The following is a 17942-nucleotide window of genomic DNA, read 5'->3' as shown; positions in this document are numbered from 1 at the left end:
CCCCACAGGGTTACATCCTCATCTCCTTGGAGCCCTCCCGTGGATATATTGTTGCAGCAGCTACTCCCCCAATTACATCATCTCCCATGTCAGCCCTCACACATGTTATTTTGCTTCATTTCCCCAAATTCTGACATTGCTTCGTTGTATCCCTTTGTGCACGCTTTTGCACATCCTCAATCTTCTTGACTCCGAGTTCTCCCCTGTTGTCACACCTGGTCCGTCTCCCCTCCCCCTGCTCCCGTGACCCCCAAGCTTGGGGAAGAGGAAGGAGCCTGGAGGTGGCTGCAGGGAGCCATGGGTTCGAGGGGCGCGGCCTTCCTGCCTCCTTCAGTCGAGGGTGGACCGGGCCCTTCTGGACATCCCGGGAGATTGTGGAGGCGCAGGCTTGGTTACAAGAGACCTTCGCCCTAACTGGTTCGGCTCAATGGATAGAGCATCAGCCCGCAGACTCAAGGGTCCCAGGTTCGATTCCTGTCAAAGGCATGTACCTTGGTTGCAGGCACATACCCAGTAAGGAGTGTGAAGGAGGCAGCTGATCGATGTTTCTAACTCTCTATCCCTCTCCCTTCCTCTCTGTAAGAAATCAATAAAATATATTTAAAAAAAAAAAAGAGAGACCTTCCCCCTCTGCCCGCCACCTCCTTCCCCACTGCAAACCTACTCACTTCCTCCTCCTCTGTCTGCTCTCTGCACCCCCACTTCTCACCCTCTTCTTCTTCCTCCTGCCCTGGTCCCCAGAGGCCTCTGCCTCCCTCCCTCCTCCCTCCCTGGCTGGAACCTCTCCTCTCCCTGTGGCCCTGAGGAGTCCTGGGGACCTGGGGCGGAGAGGGCTGAGGGGGTGGAGGGTCAGGGCTGGAGAACCTCTCATTCGCTTCACCTTCCTCCCCGCGACCCCCCAGAAGTGTGGTTCCGAGAACTCCAAGCCACAGGAAATCGGCCGCTCACCTTGCAGTTCACACGAAGACACTGAGCCCAAGGGCGGAGCTTGGCTGTGCAGGGTTCCCCAGGGGTGAGCAGCAGAGCGGCTCCCCCACAGCTGTGGTCCCAGGTGCCTCTGGAAGCTGAGCCCTGGCTTGGCTGAATCCTGTTCTCCTGTGAGGTAGTGGGGCTGGGAGGCTTTGGGGGATGATCTCAGATTCCGAACAAGGGGTTCCACGAGTCCCCAAAACTGCTGTCTCCGCTTTCTCAGCTGTAGGGGGCTTGGCCCCAGCAGGTAGGTGGCCAGGGGTATTTGCAGCTCCTGGGAGGATAGTGGAGGGAGTTGGGAGACACTCCCCCTAACCTCAGGGGAGTCGAGGCACTCGTAGAAGTGTGCACCCCTGCAGACCATTTGTGTATGTGAAGTAACACGCAGTCCTGAGCACACACCCTTGTCCTGTGCACACGCGTGGAGACACAGACCCACACACATACCTGCTCATAGAGACAGGGAAATACACCCCAACCCCGAGCACACGTACCTCTCACACAGATGGAGCCCGCACACTCACCTGCACACACCCAGGCCTACCCAGTGCACACGTACCTCTCACACAGATGGAGCCCGCACACTCACCTGCACACACCCAGGCCCACCCAGTGCACATGTACCTCTCACACAGATGGAGCCCGCACACTCACCTGCACACACCCAGGCCCACCCAGTGCACACGTACCTCTCACACAGATGGAGCCCGCACACTCACCTGCACACACCCAGGCCCACCCAGTGCACACGTACCTCTCACACAGATGGAGCCCGCACACTCACCTGCACACACCCAGGCCCACCCAGTGCACACGTACCTCTCACACAGATGGAGCCCGCACACTCACCTGCACACACCCAGGCCCACCCAGTGCACATGTACCTCTCACACAGATGGAGCCTTCGCACTCACCTGCACACACCCAGGCCCACCCAGTGCACACGTACCTCTCACACAGATGGAGCCCGCACACTCACCTGCACACACCCAGGCCCACCCAGTGCACATGTACCTCTCACACAGATGGAGCCTTCGCACTCACCTGCACACACCCAGGCCCACCCAGTGCACACGTACCTCTCACACAGATGGAGCCCGCACACTCACCTGCACACACCCAGGCCCACCCAGTGCACATGTACCTCTCACACAGATGGAGCCCGCACACTCACCTGCACACACCCAGGCCCACCCAGTGCACACGTACCTCTCACACAGATGGAGCCCGCACACTCACCTGCACACACCCAGGCCCACCCAGGCATCTGAGCCACCTGACAACCCACAGGAGTACACACACAGATGTATCTGTACGGGTATACCTGCGTGTACACACCCACAACCCCCCTCCCACCCCCATACACACATCTGGGACTCTAAGCTACCAGGAATGTGTCCGTCCTTAATCCCAGCTCTTAATCCTCGAATCCAGGAAGCCCAGGCCAGAGGGGCAGCTGATCATCTGCCTCCTCAGCAGTGATTAAGGGGGGGCGGGGTGCAGAGGGCCTCAGGGCCTTGTCTTCTGCCTGACCTCCAGGCACACTGCAGATTTCACTCCTGGGGGTGCAGATGTGCTGGGGAGCAGGAGGAGGTGTGGTGTGTCCCTGAGGAAAGTGACAGCAGGGTCAGAGAGGCCAGGGGAGGCGGCCCTTCATTGAACCACCGGCCTGATGCACCCCCCGAGTCAGTCTTAAGCACACCGCATCCCGCAGAGCATTTCTGGACCAAGTGGGAGGATGAGGCCGGACCCCAGGATGCTGTCTTTGGGGCCTTGAGCAGGGAGGGGGCGTCACTGGGACAAGGTTGGGATGGGAAGCTGCCCGGAGGCAGTGAGGCCTGAGCTGGGTCTGGGAGGCGTCCGCGCCTGGGCATCAGGAAGTACACAGGCACTGCCCGTGTGTCTGTGAGGAGTGGCTGTGGGGGACGGGGCAGAGCGGGTGGTCTGGGCATCAGCCCCGCTGGAGCTCTGACTGCCACCTCCGCTGTTCCCTGGGTGGCCTTGGGCAGCTCACCGCACTCGTGTCCCCTCTGTAAAGCTGAATGGTGGCCATTTTGCTGCGGGTCATTGCAAGCATCAGGGCTCACTTGGCCAGGGTCCAGCGTGGTGCAGTGCCCAGAGCTGGTGCCCAGTCCTGATCAGAATGGGGGCCGTGGAAATGAGAGGCTGTGTCGCCACAGAGGTGACAGTCACCACCTGTCCTTGTCTTGGGGTTTAGGGAAGACGACTGGGTTCCAGGAACAGCCCCTTGCTGATGGCCAGCTCTGAGGCCGGCTTCTCCAGTCCACGTTCGTCTCCCTCCAGGCACTGGGCTGGACCATTTAGGGCTCATGCATCTAGGCCTCCCTGGGGTCCTGCTCTGGCCGGGGCTGGCCCTGGCCCTGATAGAGTTTCCCCGCAGCGAGCGAGGCAAGCTGGTGTGATTGGGGCTCTGATGATAGGAGCCCAGGGCTGTGACCTCTGACCTCTGACCCTGCTGTGGAGGGTCAGGTGATGGGTGGGCTGAGACCTGAAGGAGGGTTTGGTCAGGGAGGCCATGTTTGAGTGACATGTGCTGAGAAGCGGGCATGCCTGGTCCCTGGGTTGCAGGGCACATGGGACCAGACACTCAGGGTCCCTAATTTCTTATGGGCGTTTGGACTCCTCTGTCTGAGCTCAGTGAGAGGGGCTCTGCGGAAAGACGTGGGCTGGCTGGAGCCACAGGAGGCTGGCGGTGATGTCAGGGGAGAGGACGTGGGGCTGGGGGGCTGGAGGGACCTTGTGGCATTCTCAGCTTCCCTCCTCAACACCCTATGTGGCCTCATCCTGCAGTCTGTTCTGTAAGGCTGTGAGGTCACCTCTTCCCCTTGTTTTAATCAAATCCTCACCTGAGGATATGTTTATTGATTTGAGAGAGAGAGGGAGAGAGGGAGGGGAGGGAAGAGAGAGAGAGAGAGAGAGAGAGAGAAACATGGATGTGAGAGAAACATCAATCAGTTGCCTCCTGCATGCACCCTGACTGGGAATCGAGCCCACAACCTTTTGATATAGGAAACTAGAGGCCTGGTGCATGAAATTTGTGCACAGGTAGGGTCCCTAGGCCTGGCTGGTCATCAGGGCCTATCAGGTTCCCCGCCTCCCGGCCTCCCTGCCTCCTCCTTCCTTTGCTCCCTCAGTGTCCCCACTGCTGCTGCTGGTTGCCTGCCATGTTCTGCGCTGCCCCCTGGTGGTCAGCGCACGTCATAGCGAGCGATTGAACTCCTGGTCTCCCGGTTGAACTCCCGAGGGGACAATTTGCATATTAGCCTTTTATTATATAGGATGACGCCCCAGCCAACTGAGCCACCTGGTTAGGGCCACCCCTTCCCCTCTTAGTGACTAGACAGGGACCTGAGCCAGAGCCAGGATGGGAAGGTCACCGAGGTCGTGGGCGGAGGCAGGGGACTGAGGGGCACAGGCTTCCTACCTGAGTTTGTCCTAGTTGGGGTTTGTGGGGACTGAACACCTGCCAGACAGAGGCTGGCCCAGCCGTCAAGGACAGACGGGCCTGTGAGCAGGGAATTGGGAGCGGAAACCAGCCACAGGCTCAGCGGCTGCCAGCTGGGCTGGGTGGAGGCCGGTGCCCAGGAGCCAAGTGGCAGCGGGACAGGGAATGAGGGGCGGGCCCCAGAGACGTGTCTGTCCTCACGGCCGCCCTAGACAGCCACAGGGGCGGGGGACAGGTAGACTTGTCGTCTAATTCAGATGTCCCTGGCAGGGAAGTACCCTCATGCCTCTTCCTGAGGGAGCCAGGGGCCAGCCCCAGGAACAGAGGGCCAGGGTGGGGGCATTTGAGGACCTCTGAGAGCGGGAGTGGGGACACTGGGTGTGGGAGTGGAGATGGCAGCCGGCCTGAGTTTAGAGTGGCCGCCCTTCGCTTGGGTTATTCTGGGCCGAGCCTGCCCTCTTCCTGTGGTCCCACCTGACAAAGTGGCGTTTGACAAACACAGAGGAGGGTGCTGTGCTGGCCGCTCCCACCTGTGGTCTGCAGGGTCAGTGTTTGCCCTTCGGACGTGGGAGCCGGGGAGGCTTCCCTGGGCCTTGGATGGGGGAGACTCCGATGGGAGAGGAGGTGAGCAGGGATAAGGTTCACCTCCGCTCCCACATGAATATTTGAGTCCAAGCTCTGCTGTGTGACCCTGGGCAACTTTCTCGCCCTCTCTGAACCTGAATCTCACATTCATTCTTATTTTTTTTCTAAACAAAAGCTTTATTGAGATTCAGTTCACATACCATGCAGTTCACCCATCTAACGCATATGATTTAGCCTCTTTATAGAGTTGTACAAACCACCATCAATTTTTAAAAAATATGTTTTTATTGATTTCAGAGAGGAAGGGAGAGGGAAAGAGAGATAGAAATATCAATGATGAGAGAGAATCACTGATTGGCTGCCTCCTGCATGCCCCCTACTGGGGATCGAGCCTGCAACCTGGGCATGTGTCCTGACCGGGAATCGAACCGTGACCTCCTAGTTTCCATAGGTCAACGCTCAACCACTGAGCCATGCCAGCCAGGTCACCATCAATTTTATATATTTTTATCACCCCCCTCCCCCCTCAAGAAAACCAAAACCCTACACCTATTAGCAGTCACTCCCCACTTCTCCCCAGTGCCCCAGCCCTAGGCAGTCGCTAACTTACTTTCTCTGTGGATTTGCCTGTCTTGGACATTGTGCATAAATGGGAATATGTAATATGTGGTCCTTTTGTGACTGGCTTCTTTCACTGAACGTAATGCTCAAGGTTCCCCATCCGGCAGCACTTGGTTCCTTTTGAAAAATACTCCATTGCCTGGGCAGCCCACCTTTGGTTTATCCCTCAGCTGATGAGCATGGGGGTTGTTTGCACCTTCGGGCCGTCATGAATAATACTGCTATTTTAAAAAATGTGTGCACATATGTTTCCAGTTCCCTTGGAGAGAGCGATACCTCAGGAGTGGGATTGCTGGATCGTGTGGTGACTGTGTTTAGGCTTTTGAGGAACCGCCAGACTGTTTTCCAACGCGACTGCACCATTTTCCGTCCCCACGGGCGGTGGCTGAGGGCTCCGATTGCTCCCCAGCCTTGCCAGCACTTCTGACTTTCTGTATATTCGTTCTCGCTTCCACTCATCCTTCAGGAGGTATTTATAGGGCGTCTATATCTGACAAGGCCCTGCCTGGCTCCCAGGATTCAGGGGATGAGGGTGAGGGATTGGGCCTCAGCCCGTCCCCTCCCTTTCCTGACCCAACCTGCCTCACAGAGTGTCACCTGGGCTGGAGGTGGCCCTGGACAAGTGTGGCCCAGGCAGGTCTCTGGGGGCGATGCCTGTTTTTCCTCAGGTGTTTTTTGGTCCGATTCCATTCTCTGCGGCTCAGTTTCCCCTTTTGGGCAATGGTGGTGGTGGTCCTGGAGGCCCAGGGCTCGCTTGCTCAGAGTCTCGAAGTGGAGCAGCTCAGAAGCCCGTGGGACAGCCCCGGGTGGAGGGTGGGGAGTCACATCTCCACCTGTGTTAGTTCGTGCCGGTTATAAATAACCTAACAACCAGGAGGGTGAGGGGGACCACAGCCCCACCGCTCAGGGGCTGGACATACACACGCATGCAGGTGGGAATGTGGTAGGAGTGTGTGGGCGTGTGGTGTGACCTCGGGGTGAGGCTGGCATGTGCCTGGGAGGCTTTGGGGAGGATGTCAGAGCCACGCGGTGTCCCGGCACAGCTGGAAGGGCTGGGCGTGGCTTGGGCAGACTCCAGCAGGGCTGTTCTGTTTCCTGGAGGTGAGCTGGGGTCAGCTTAGTGGAACTCCAGGGCTGGTGGGTCCCTGGAGCCCCCTCACCTGGCTCCAGATAGCCTCCAGGGTCCTTCTGCCCTTGGGGCTGGCCTTCCCCCAGTCCTGTGGGCATGGGAGCCAGACGCACGGCCTGGGGCTCCTATCTGCTCTCTTAGCCTCTTCCCCACCACAGGCCCCACACCCACCGGCCTTGCCCCCCATCACCCCCATCCTGATTCTCACGCTAGTGTCTCTGTGACCTTCAACAAGCTGCCCGGCCTCTCTAAGTCTATGAGTAAGGAGTCCATTTCACCTGGCTCCATCGGTAAGGCGCCTGGCACTTAGTAGGTTCTCAGTAAATACTTTCTACCCAGCCCAAGTCTGTTTATAAAGTGGCCAGAATTGTAGGTTCTACAGGGAGCCTGCTAATCTGCGTGTTTTGCATATAATTTGCATAGTTGTTTAATGAAAAACTATGTTGGCATCGGTCTCAATTTCTCTTTCCTCCTCTCAGCTCAGTTGGAGTCTCTTGTTGAATTTTGGAGGCATCAGAGAGAACCTTTGCCCAAAGCCCTTGGTTTTACACATGGGAAGATGGACCAGAGGACAGGGCGCTGCCCAGAACTGCAGTGACTGGGGGCAGGAAGTGGGTGATGGGGTTCTGGAGGGGGTGATCCCACTCATAGTATTCATTGAGCAAATATCGATGGGGGTCGACTATATCCCAGAAATATCCTGGGCACTCAGGACATAGGCGTGGCCTCGGCAGGCCCAGCCACTCCTCCCAGGAGCCGTTGGAGGGGGAGACAGACATTAGACAAGTAAATAAACAAGCTAATTCCAGGCGGCGGTGAGCTCTGAGGCAGCCCTGGTGTTGAAGTGACAGGGTGTGTGGGTCACTCGGGTGGATCTGGTGTCAGGCAGGAAGGTGAGCTTTGAGTAGCAGCACTGTGTCATGTCCTAGCACCTACTAAGTGCAGTGCCTGCTCCGCACCTCACGGCTGGCACCCCATGTGCTGGGAGTCATTGTCCCCATTTTGTCAGAGGGCCACTGAGGCCCCGCCCAGCTCTCTGGAGCGAGGAGGGGGAATATCTAACCCCACATGGGGTGTTCCTAGGAGGCTTCTGGGCCCCAGGAATGGGTGGGCCCTTGCCCGCTTGTTGGCGGGAATGGTTGCAGAGCCTGAAGGCTCAGTCCTAGTCACCTGCTGGTTGGTCATGGCGTGCTGGGTGGGGCTGCTCACCTGAGCAGGCCACCTGTCATGGGAGCAGGGGTTTCCCTCCCTGTCTGCTCATTCCCAGACATTCAGTCAGTCTGCCTGTGTGTCTCTGTGCAGGGCCCTGGTGCAGGGAGAGGAGGGGCTACTTGCCTCCCTCTTGGGGAGCTTTGTGGAGGGAATGTTGGTGAGGGCTGAGAGTGGGTGTGCACTGCAGTACAGACAGCATGGTCTTTAGGGTACAACTGACCCAGGGTTCCAATATGGCCCCATTGCTGGGTGGCTTTGGGCCAGTTGCTTTACCTCTCTGAACTTTGGTTTGCCCCTCTGTGAAATGGGCATAGCAGTCCCTCGTGGTAAGGGAAATGAGGCAGTGCACATATGGAGAGCCTGGCACACAGGGAATGCTCCCGTGTAACTGTTGCATGGGAGGGATGGAATGGCCCAGGCCTCCTCTGGCTAAAAGCCCTGTGAAATGAGGGTTGTCTCACCACCTGGGAGCCTGCATGTATTCTCAGGGGTTCGGGACTCGACTGAGCACAGGATCTGGTGTCAGTGAGGCCAGGGTTCAGGTCCTGCTGTCGCCCCACTACAGATGGGGACAGTACTTGCTTCCCAGGGGTGGAGTGGGTTCAGTGAGACTCGGTGGAAGGGGCCCACGTGTGTGAGGGGAGCACAGTTGGTGGCTCCTCTTCCCCCAGCAAATGACAGCACAGTGGAGGTAGAGTCCCCAAGAAGGGACCCCGAACTCAGACTGGGCAGGTGGTTGGTGTGGGGAGGCCTCGCAGCGGAGGTGCTGTTGGAGCTGACTGAGCGCATTCCTGTCTTGCTGACTGTGGGACTCCGAGTGCCCAGAATAGTGCCTGACACAGAGTAGGTGCTTAAAAATACTGCTTGCACTGAGTAGGTGCTGGCCAGCAGAGATAGGGAAGGGTGTTCCAGGGAGCAGGAAGAGCGCGTGGGGAGCCTGAAAGTGCCTGCGTTCCCAGAACCATAAAGGGTTTAGTGTGGGAGGAGCATGGGGGGTGGGCAGCCCGGGAGGAGGCTGCTGAGTCTGCCTCAGTGGGTGGTCCCGCGCTCAGGCACGAGCTTGGGGACAGGAACAAATGGGCAGTGTGAGTCAGGGTGGCCAGGCGGGGGACGCGAGAGGGCAGGTGGCTGGGAAGTGATGGAGCCGTGAGGGGGAGGGGTCCCAGCCCTGGGCTGAGGAGGGGACTGGTTTTCCCAGGGTTTTGTTGTCATCCTCCGGCTAGCCATAGGTGACAGTGTGAGCTCTGGGTGGCCAGCCAGCACCCTGACCGGGACTGGCGGGGATGGCAGGGCCAGGAACTGGGCTGACGGGAGAAGATGGCAGGCGGGCGAGGCGTCTAGTGCTGCGGGCCAACGTGGCCGCCCGCCACGTCGATGCCAGGGAGGGGGCAGCCAGGCCCTGCCAAGCAGCCTGTCTGCGGTGAGGCTCAGCCCACAGCCCTGGCCGCGGGGCTGCCAGCTCCCTCGCAGGCTCCTGTGTTGTTCCCTTTCTGCCGGTTCCTCTGTTTGCTCCCACGTTTCCTCAGGAGCCATCCCAGCAGGGTCTCGGCAGAATGAAGGGGGCAGGGCGCTTGGCAGACGGGAGGGTAGCCGAGGTGGGCCTCGGAGAGGCAGTGTCTTCCTGTACTAACAGCACTCGGAGTTCATGTGGAAAACTGGGCAAGAACACAGGTCCCGAGGAAAAACGAAAAGCCGTCTGCAGCCCCACTGCCCAGAGAGAGCCTCTGGGAGCCGCTGGGAGAACTCAGCGCCGAGACATGCACATCGGCAGTGAGTTCAGTAAAGCAGGATCAAGTGCTTTATATATTCGTTGTAATGTACTTTTCAAAACATGGTGACCATAGTATTAATAGCCAGCGCTTACTGTGCAGCTTGCTAATGTGGGGGCTCCTGGGGTCTTTTGCATTGAACCCCACGAGGTGGTGGTGGTTACCTTCGTTTACTGAGCAAACCCGGCTGAGAGGTGCGGGCCTGCCCCAGGCCACCAGGTGTGGGGAGGCAACATCTGCACGACACTCCGACAGCCCTGCTGGGCTGCCTCCTGACAACCCGGGCATGCAGATCCCTGTCCTTAATTATCCTTTGAAATGAGTAAAAAATAGAAGCCTCCGTTATGCACATAGGCCTTTGAAAGACCCGGTTCAACAGTATGGATTGTGAAAACCCTGTTCTTGACAGCTGCATAATATTCCAGGGCAGGGTTGGCCCTAACTGATTTAGCTAGGCCCCTCTTGTTGGGAATGTAGGTTTTTTTCCACGGAGGGCTGACTTTTTATTTATTTATTTTGAAAAAAAATATTTTTATTGATTTCAGAGAAGAAGGGAGAGGGATAGAGACACAGAAACATCAATGATGAGCGAGAATCATTGATTGGCTGCCTCCCTCGGGTCCCGCACTGGGGATGGAGCCCGCAACCTGGGCATGTGCCCTGACCGGGAATTGAACTGCGACCTCCTGGCTTATAGGTCGACGCTCAACCACTGAGCCACGCCGGCCCAGCAGGGTTGGCTTTTTATATGTCCAGAGTGTCAGGATCAGAAAGGCCCTTAGAGCATCCAGCTCGACTGTTCATTTTACAGATGGGGCAACGGGAGTGCCGAGAGGGGAGAAGGGGACTGGTCGGGTCCCAGACTGTGGCCTCCTGAGCTGGGACATGACCTGCTCTCCTTCTGGCCCAGGGTGGGCATGGATGTGGGCAGTGCCCGTGGGGAAGGGGTGTTCTGAGAGGGTGGTGGGAGCACGGGGTGGGTAGTGGAGAGAGTGGTGGAGGAGGCGGGCTGGAGCTGGTGGTGGAATTGGGGCATGGGGTGTGGAGGCCTCTGTGGCCAGGATGTCCTATGAGGAGCAGTTGGCTGAGATGAGATGGGCCCAAAGGGGTGTTTCCTGTCCTCAGAGCTGCCCTTTGGAAGATTTGGGGGGGGATGGGGGGGAGGGGTTGAGAATCAGAGTGGTGGGAGGGTGTGTCAGTGACAGTGTGCGCCTGGGCTTTTAAAATAATATATATATATATATATATATATATATATATATATATATGTCTGGAGGGAGAGTGAGAGAGAGTGAAACATCGATGTGAGAGCGAAACATAGATCAACTGCCTCCTGCATGTCCACCACCAGGGATCCAGCCCGCAACCTGGGTGTGTATCCTGCCCGGGAATCGAACCGGCAACCTTTCGGTGCACGGGAGGATGCCAAACCAATGGAGCCACAGTGGCCGGGGCTGATCTTTTTCTGGTGGGATGGTCTGTCAAGTTCAGCCTGGGTCTTCTCTACGACCCCTCCCCCACGCCCCCAGGCCCTTCTGCTCTCTGGGTCCTGGGTTCTGTGGCCCCTTCCCCAGCAGATGCCGTCTTCCCGCCCCTCACCCGCTCCAGCAGCAAGTGAATGCGGTGGAAGCTGGGTTCCCAGCCAGGGCAGCTGTGGCCGGGCTGGGGGTGGAGACGGAGGCTTCCCCTTCCCGGGCCAGGCTCTCCATTGTGTAGCACCCTCAGCTGTCCCGCTGCCCAGAGCCTGGCCCCGACCCGCATTCCTGCGGTGACGCTCTGGGTCTCCGGGTTGGAGCTGCTGAGCGTGAGGGGCACCGAGTTCTCACAGCACTGAGGGCTTTTGGGGTCGGGGACGGGGACTGGTGGGAGGAAGCCTATAGGGACCCACAGGTCTCTGCACAGACCACCTGCGTCCAGGAGCTGGTGGTGAAGTCACCGCATGTCTTTGGACAGATCACTTTACCTCTCTGAGTGCTGCTTCGTGTGGTAATTCCCCACCCTGCCCCTCTTTCCCCTCTTGGGGCCTCAGTTTCCACATCTGTGAGATGGGAGAGTTACACTCAGTGATCACTCAGGTCTTATGGTTTAGCCTTAAGGTGAGCCCTGAGGTGGGAAGCGTGCGGTGCATCATCTCCCTTGATTCTCACAGCTGCTCTATGGAGTAGAGCTATTATTGTCCCCATTTAACCAAATGGAGGCCCAGAGAAGTTAAATAACTTGCTCGGAGTCACCCAGCAAATAAGTAGAGTTGAACTTGAACCCAAGACTGAATCTAAAGCTGGGATCCCAACCCCTGCTCACACTCCTCTAGTCACCAGAAGAGTCGTGCCTGCGTCTGGCTAATGCAGGGAGGGAAGCTTGCGCAGAATTAATCATACGCGGTTTTATTCTGAGCGTTTGCAGCATGATTAGCACAGCACAGGGTGCTGGCTCCTGGCGGCCTGCCCGCTGACCTAATTTGTGCGTCTGTGTCTGAATCTGTAACTCACCCTTTCTCCTCATTCACCCTCTCTTTTTCTCTCTCTGCACTCTCCCCTGCTGGGTGGCCGCGGCAATGCCTCTTAACCTCTCTGGGCGTTTATACCCTCATCTGTAGTGTAAATGAGGTAAAGTCTTCAGAAATAATACTGATGGAAATATTAACATATCTAACAATAATCGCAACTACACTTATTTGTTCAGTTCTAGGTGTTGGGTCCTGTGCTCAGCTCATACTGGCATGATCTTACTTGATTCTCCTGGCAACTCTATGAGCTGCATCCTATTATTATTATCCCCATTTTACAGATGAGAAAACTGAGATTGCAGAGATTCGGTGGCTTGCCTGCTTTCCCACAAGTAGTAAGCGGGCGGGGGCGGGGGGGGGGGGCGCTGATTCATTCTGGCTTACCCTCTTTGCTGTCCTGTCTCTCTGGGAAGACTCATGTTGTGGGAAGGACTGTTGGTGGGGGTTGGGCATGAGGGACCCCAGACCTCTGGTCTTGGCAAAAGGCTGAGGGCAGAGGAGGGAGGTGCCCGGCTTCTCCTTGACTGTGTCCACCATCCTCAGTGAGTGGCTGTGAAGCAAGGAGAGTTACCTGACATCCAGCTGCTTTGGGTACCTCACCTGAAATTATGGGAGGATCCTGTAGGGGTGAGTGGTAAGTGAGGGGGGCCCTCTGATCACTGTGGCCTGAGGTGCCTCCAGGGTGAGGCTGTGTGAGTCAGCTCAAGAGGAATGGTGGTGGGGGATGGTGAGGGAAGGGGACAGGGCCATGTCCGTCCATTGGGAAGGGTGCCATGTCCCCCTGGCCTTGTATGTGCTTGAATGTGCCTGGTGTTCTACACGGTGCACATGTGTGGAGGGGACTGGGGTGCAGGTGTCCGGGGCTTGTTGGTGGGCGTCAGAGAGGCGTCGTGCATATGATGGGGTGGGTGCCTATCAGGAACATGTGGTGGGATGGTGTGTGAGAGCACGTGGTGTGTTTGTTGTATGTTGAGTGTGTGTACAGTGTGCATAGACACTGCGTGTGTGTGGATGGCTCTGGGTAGTTCTGAGCTGAGGTCATGCAGGGGTGAGGGGGGCTGTGGGTCACGGGTGCAGGAGTCCTGGGTGAGCAGCGGGTTGGGGATGGCCCTGGGCAAGGATTCCAGAGACTGAGAACCTGTGTTGGTGTCTCCAGCCCCAGTATCTGCATCTGTGAAATGGGGATAATGAACCCGGGAGGCTGTGAGGGGTGAAGGAGGCAGCACGGGCAGTGTGGCCCTCAGCTGCGGTGGGCAGAGCCGCGTTGGTGGCTCCACTGGGAATCTCAGACCTTCACTGGCTGCCCAGGGAGCCTCCAGGTGGGTGACTGCTCCTGGGACTGGCGATGTGGGAAGCAGAGGTCAGGCTTCTGCCGTGGGCACCCTCTCCTGCCTACGCCCGCGTCTGTGCTTGAGGTGTGGGGGATGCAAACAGGAGACACTGTGTTTACGAGTCGTGAGCTCGGGGTCTGAGCCCGAAGGTGACCCTCCGTAGGGATGTGCGCGGTCATGTGCTCGGACAGGGAGGGGTCGGTGTGTGCCCTGGGTGAGGTGATGAGATTGTGCTGAAGTTGTGTGGGGCATTCGTGGGTGTGTTAGGTGTGGCCAGGGTGCATTTGTGTGTCTGTGTGTGTGTGCACATGTAGCTAGCGGTGTAGTAAGTGGGTGATCATGGGATGGTGTGTGCTGGGCTCTATTGTCTGTGAGCTAAGAAGGTAGGCACACAGGTTGGGGTCAGTAAATGTTGCCCATGATTATGTGTGTGTACACGGAGAATGAGTGCATAGCTGTGTGTTTTGTAGGGCGTGGCTGTGTGTGCTGGGATGTGTGTGTGGTGTGTGCATGAGGATGTCACTGGATTGTCTGTTAGCTGCAGTGTGTGTACGTGTGTGTGTGTGTGTGTGTGTGTGTGTGTGTTTATCAGGCACAGGAGGGTGTGAGTTTACCTGGGGGGATGCAGTGAGGGTCATGGGGAGGCCAAAGGGTCCTGGGCATTCTGAATCAGGTCTCCTTTGAGGGAATGGAATGATTATTGTGCTAATTATGCATGGATTATGCAAATGAGAGGTCGTTTGGGGGTCAAAGGCTGTTTGTCGCCGCCCTCCTCTGGCATTTTGTGACTTTTGAGGCTTTCCCTCCCAGGCTGCTCTCCGCCCCCATCTTTTTCCTCTGCCCTTTCTGTCCCCCTGGGAGCTACAGCCACCAGCAGCACCCTGGGCGGGCCCCCTCGAGCCCTGGTCCCCGCTGGCCCAGGGACGGGTAGAGCTGGCACGCAGTCACCTTGTGGGGAGGTGCTGGGCAAGACGGCATTCTGCACCCCACCTCCCTCCCCTGCAGGGCGCCCAGCATCTAGCTTCCCAGGGCGAGTTCAGGGGTGACCCGGCCATTGGCCATCCTCCCCTCCACCCCATCGAGGGGCTGCTTATTTTCTGGAAAGAATGATCTCTTGGATGCAGGTTTGGAAAATCACCGAGGTGGCCCCTTCCCCAGCTTTGTCTGATGAGCGTGAGTCTAAATTAAGATGTGAGAGAATTCTCTCCCTCCACCTCCCACTCTCGCCTTCTCTTTCTCTCACACAGCGAGTCCTCCCTCCACTCCCCCCTGGACTCCTGACCCCTGGCCTTCCACTGTCCCTGCCTCTTCGTCCCATGTCTCTGCCCTCCCCCCTCCCTGTCATCCTCTCTGTTCCTCCGTGATCTCTCCCTCTCCTGCCAACCCCGCCCCCCCCATCTCTGTGGGGAGCTGGAGCTCCTGGTCCTTAGCATGGAGGAGATGGTCGTCATGGTAACGGTTGTCATGTCAATGGCTACTGATCTGGGGATGAATGGTATCTAGGTGAGAGCTACCTGAGTGGAGGCGGATGGGCTCACAGGAGGCTCCATGCTTGTCTCTGAGCCTCAGAGCTACACAGTATGCACCCCTACCCAGTGCCCGCCCCCCATGCATGTGCCTGTTTGTACCCAAAGGCACGCCAACACACGGTGCCTCTCTGTGGCTGCCTTTAGGTGAGTGTGTGTCTGGGTGTGTCTGTATATGTTTTCTCTGTTTCTGGGTGTCTCTGTGTTCATTACAAGGGTCTGTGTGGCTTTGGGGTGGGGGTTCTTTGGATTTTTCTGCAGGCCTTTCTGGGATCAGGGTTTCAGGGGCTGTGTGTGGCACTTGTCACTGAGGCATCATGAGGCTGCCCTGTTTTGGCTCTCACATTTACCTCAGTTTGGAAGTCCCCAGGGATCACAGACTTCTTAGAGTCTCTCCTCCCAGCTAAAGATCTCCCTGGCCTGCCTGGAAAGATGGAAAGACCGGTGAGGATGGCCCCACCCAGGAGCGGAGCCTGAGCCCTGGTCCCTGCTCAGTTCCATCCTGCTGTGTGTCCCTGGGCAGGAGCTATAGTCTCTGTCCTGCTCAGTCCCATCCCGCTGGGTGTCCCTGGGCAGGAGCTATAGTCTCTGTCCTGCTCAGTCCCCATCCCGCTGGGTGTCCCTGGGCAGGAGCTATAGTCTCTGGTCCTGCTCAGTCCCCATCCTGCTGTGTGTCCCTGGGCAGGAGCTATAGTCTCTGGTCCTGCTCAGTCCCCATCCCGCTGTGTGTCCCTGGGCAGGAGCTATAGTCTCTGTCCTGCTCAGTCCCCATCCTGCTGGGTGTCCCTGGGCAGGAGCTATAGTCTCTGGTCCTGCTCAGTCCCCATCCCGCCGTGTGACCCTGGGCAGGAGCTATAGTCTCTGTCCTGCTCAGTCCCATCCCGCTGTGTGACCCTGGGCAGGAGCTATAGTCTCTGGTCCTGCTCAGTCCCCATCCTGCTGTGTGTCCCTGGGCAGGAGCTATAGTCTCTGTCCTGCTCAGTCCCCATCCCGCCGTGTGACCCTGGGCAGGAGCTATAGTCTCTGGTCCTGCTCAGTTCCCATCCCGCTGTGTGTCCCTGGGCAGGAGCTGGAGTCTCTGTCCTGCTCAGTCCCCATCCCGCTGGGTGTCCCTGGGCAGGAGCTATAGTCTCTGTCCTGCTCAGTCCCCATCCTGCTGTGTGACCCTGGGCAGGAGCTATAGTCTCTGTCCTGCTCAGTCCCATCCCGCCGTGTGACCCTGGGCAGGAGCTATAGTCTCTGTCCTGCTCAGTCCCCATCCCGCTGGGTGGCCCTGGGCAGGAGCTGCAGTCTCTGGCTGCAGGTAGTTTGCCTAAGAACTGAGCAGTCTCCAAGGGACTCCAGCTTAGCTGCCCAGGTGTGGAGGCCGGCAGTGTGGGGAGCCTTCCTTCTGACCTCGTCACCCCAGGGCCCGGGGGTTGTTCTTCTGGGCTGTGGGGGTGGAGACATGAACTGGGGAAAGTTGGACGATGGGTGCACTGAGCTCTTGGAATGTCTAAGCCAGAGGAAGCCCAGCAATTAGTCACGGGAGCAATTACACTAATTGTTCCACTCCATGACTCACTGGTAGCAAGTAAATACTGATTAATTCATTACTTTGAGACCGTGTGTGTGTGTGTGTGTGTGTGTGTGTGTGTGTGTGTGTGAACAGGCGGGGCGGGGGGAGGGGGAATCTCCTGGCCCCCTGCCCTGGCCCCCTGCCCTGGCCCCCTGCCCTGCCTGGGTAGGGCTTTGGAGCAGGTGGCCGAGGCGGGGGCAGGGAGCCAGGATTGGGATCCTCTCTCTAGCTCTGTACGAACTCCAATAGGGGGCCTGTCAGGGGCGGGGTGAGAGGCGGATCCAGCCCCCCTCCTGCTCACATACCCTCCATGGCTTCCATGCCAGTCAGACAGTGCGGTGCCCAGCCTGCACCTCAGAGAAAGTCGTCAGGTGGCCACTGAAGGCCCTCTGTGGTGGGCTTCCCCAGCCTCAGCCCCTGCCCTGTCTCGCCCTTGCCACAGCTCAAAGGAATTCAGCAGCAGGAAAAGCTCTGAAAGATAAAGCAGGAGGGCTTCTCGGAAGAAGGGGCAGGAGTTCGTGGCACAGAGTTGGAGAAGGAAGAGTGTTCTAGGTTGAGGGAGCGGCAGGAGCCAAAGAGGCAGGAGAGACCAGGCCGGTTCCAGAAACAGAGGGGCCAGGGCGGCAGGAACCAGTGATGGTGCAGAGGTACCCTGATGAGGCTGGAGGCGGGCAGGGCCAGCTCCGAAAGCACAGGCTGCCCCCCACTCCTCACCCGGAGCCTCTGTGCATTCTATTCCCTCCGTCTTTCTCTCTTCATTTCAGGTGTTTAAGACTCAGGTGCTAACCTTCAGCTCTGAGCAGCAGGAGTCAATCTCGCCTTCCTCTGGAAAGCCCTCAGGGGCAGGGGCAGGGACTGTGGCTGGGCTCCATCAGGGTCAAGGTGTGGCTGGAGGTGGGGCCAAGCCTGCTCCTCCCAGGGGGTTGCAGGCCTGTCTTGGATGTTCTTGGTGCTGGCTCTCAGCCCAGGTTTGCAGGAAGGCCCCAGGAGCCCCAGTCCCCGTCTTCCCAGGTTCTGATTGTAGGGGAGTCTTGGGCCTGGTGAGCTGGACCCTGGAGCCCCTCTCCGCTCTCCTGACCCCCAGAGACCTTGGGGCAGCATCAGGCCCTGAGCTGACTCTGCCTTTGAGATCCTTTGTGGGGAGGTGAGGGGGGCTGACCTCTAGTTTTGGGGAGGACCTAGGGCTGGAGCCTGCACTCTTTCTCTCCCTGCCCCCCACCTTTACCCATGGCAATTCCTCCCAGAGCCCCAGATCTCAGCACCGCCATGC

At 58.0% G+C, this 17942-nt stretch overlaps 1 protein-coding gene across 1 annotated transcript in view; it reads left to right on the top strand.

The window, feature by feature from the left end:
* SDC3 (syndecan 3) overlaps positions 1-17942 on the top strand; it is a 37318-nt gene that overhangs the window by 10224 nt on the left and 9152 nt on the right. The window lies entirely within an intron of this gene.

The sequence above is a fragment of the Myotis yumanensis genome, unplaced genomic scaffold, assembly GCF_028538775.1.
Source record: "Myotis yumanensis isolate MYYU_CA2020_CCGP unplaced genomic scaffold, mMyoYum1.0.hap1 SCAF_2, whole genome shotgun sequence".
In the NCBI taxonomy this organism is placed as follows: Eukaryota; Metazoa; Chordata; class Mammalia; order Chiroptera; family Vespertilionidae; genus Myotis; species Myotis yumanensis.
The sequence above is the reverse complement of the archived record's forward strand: the minus strand, read 5'-3'. Positions and strand labels throughout refer to the sequence as shown.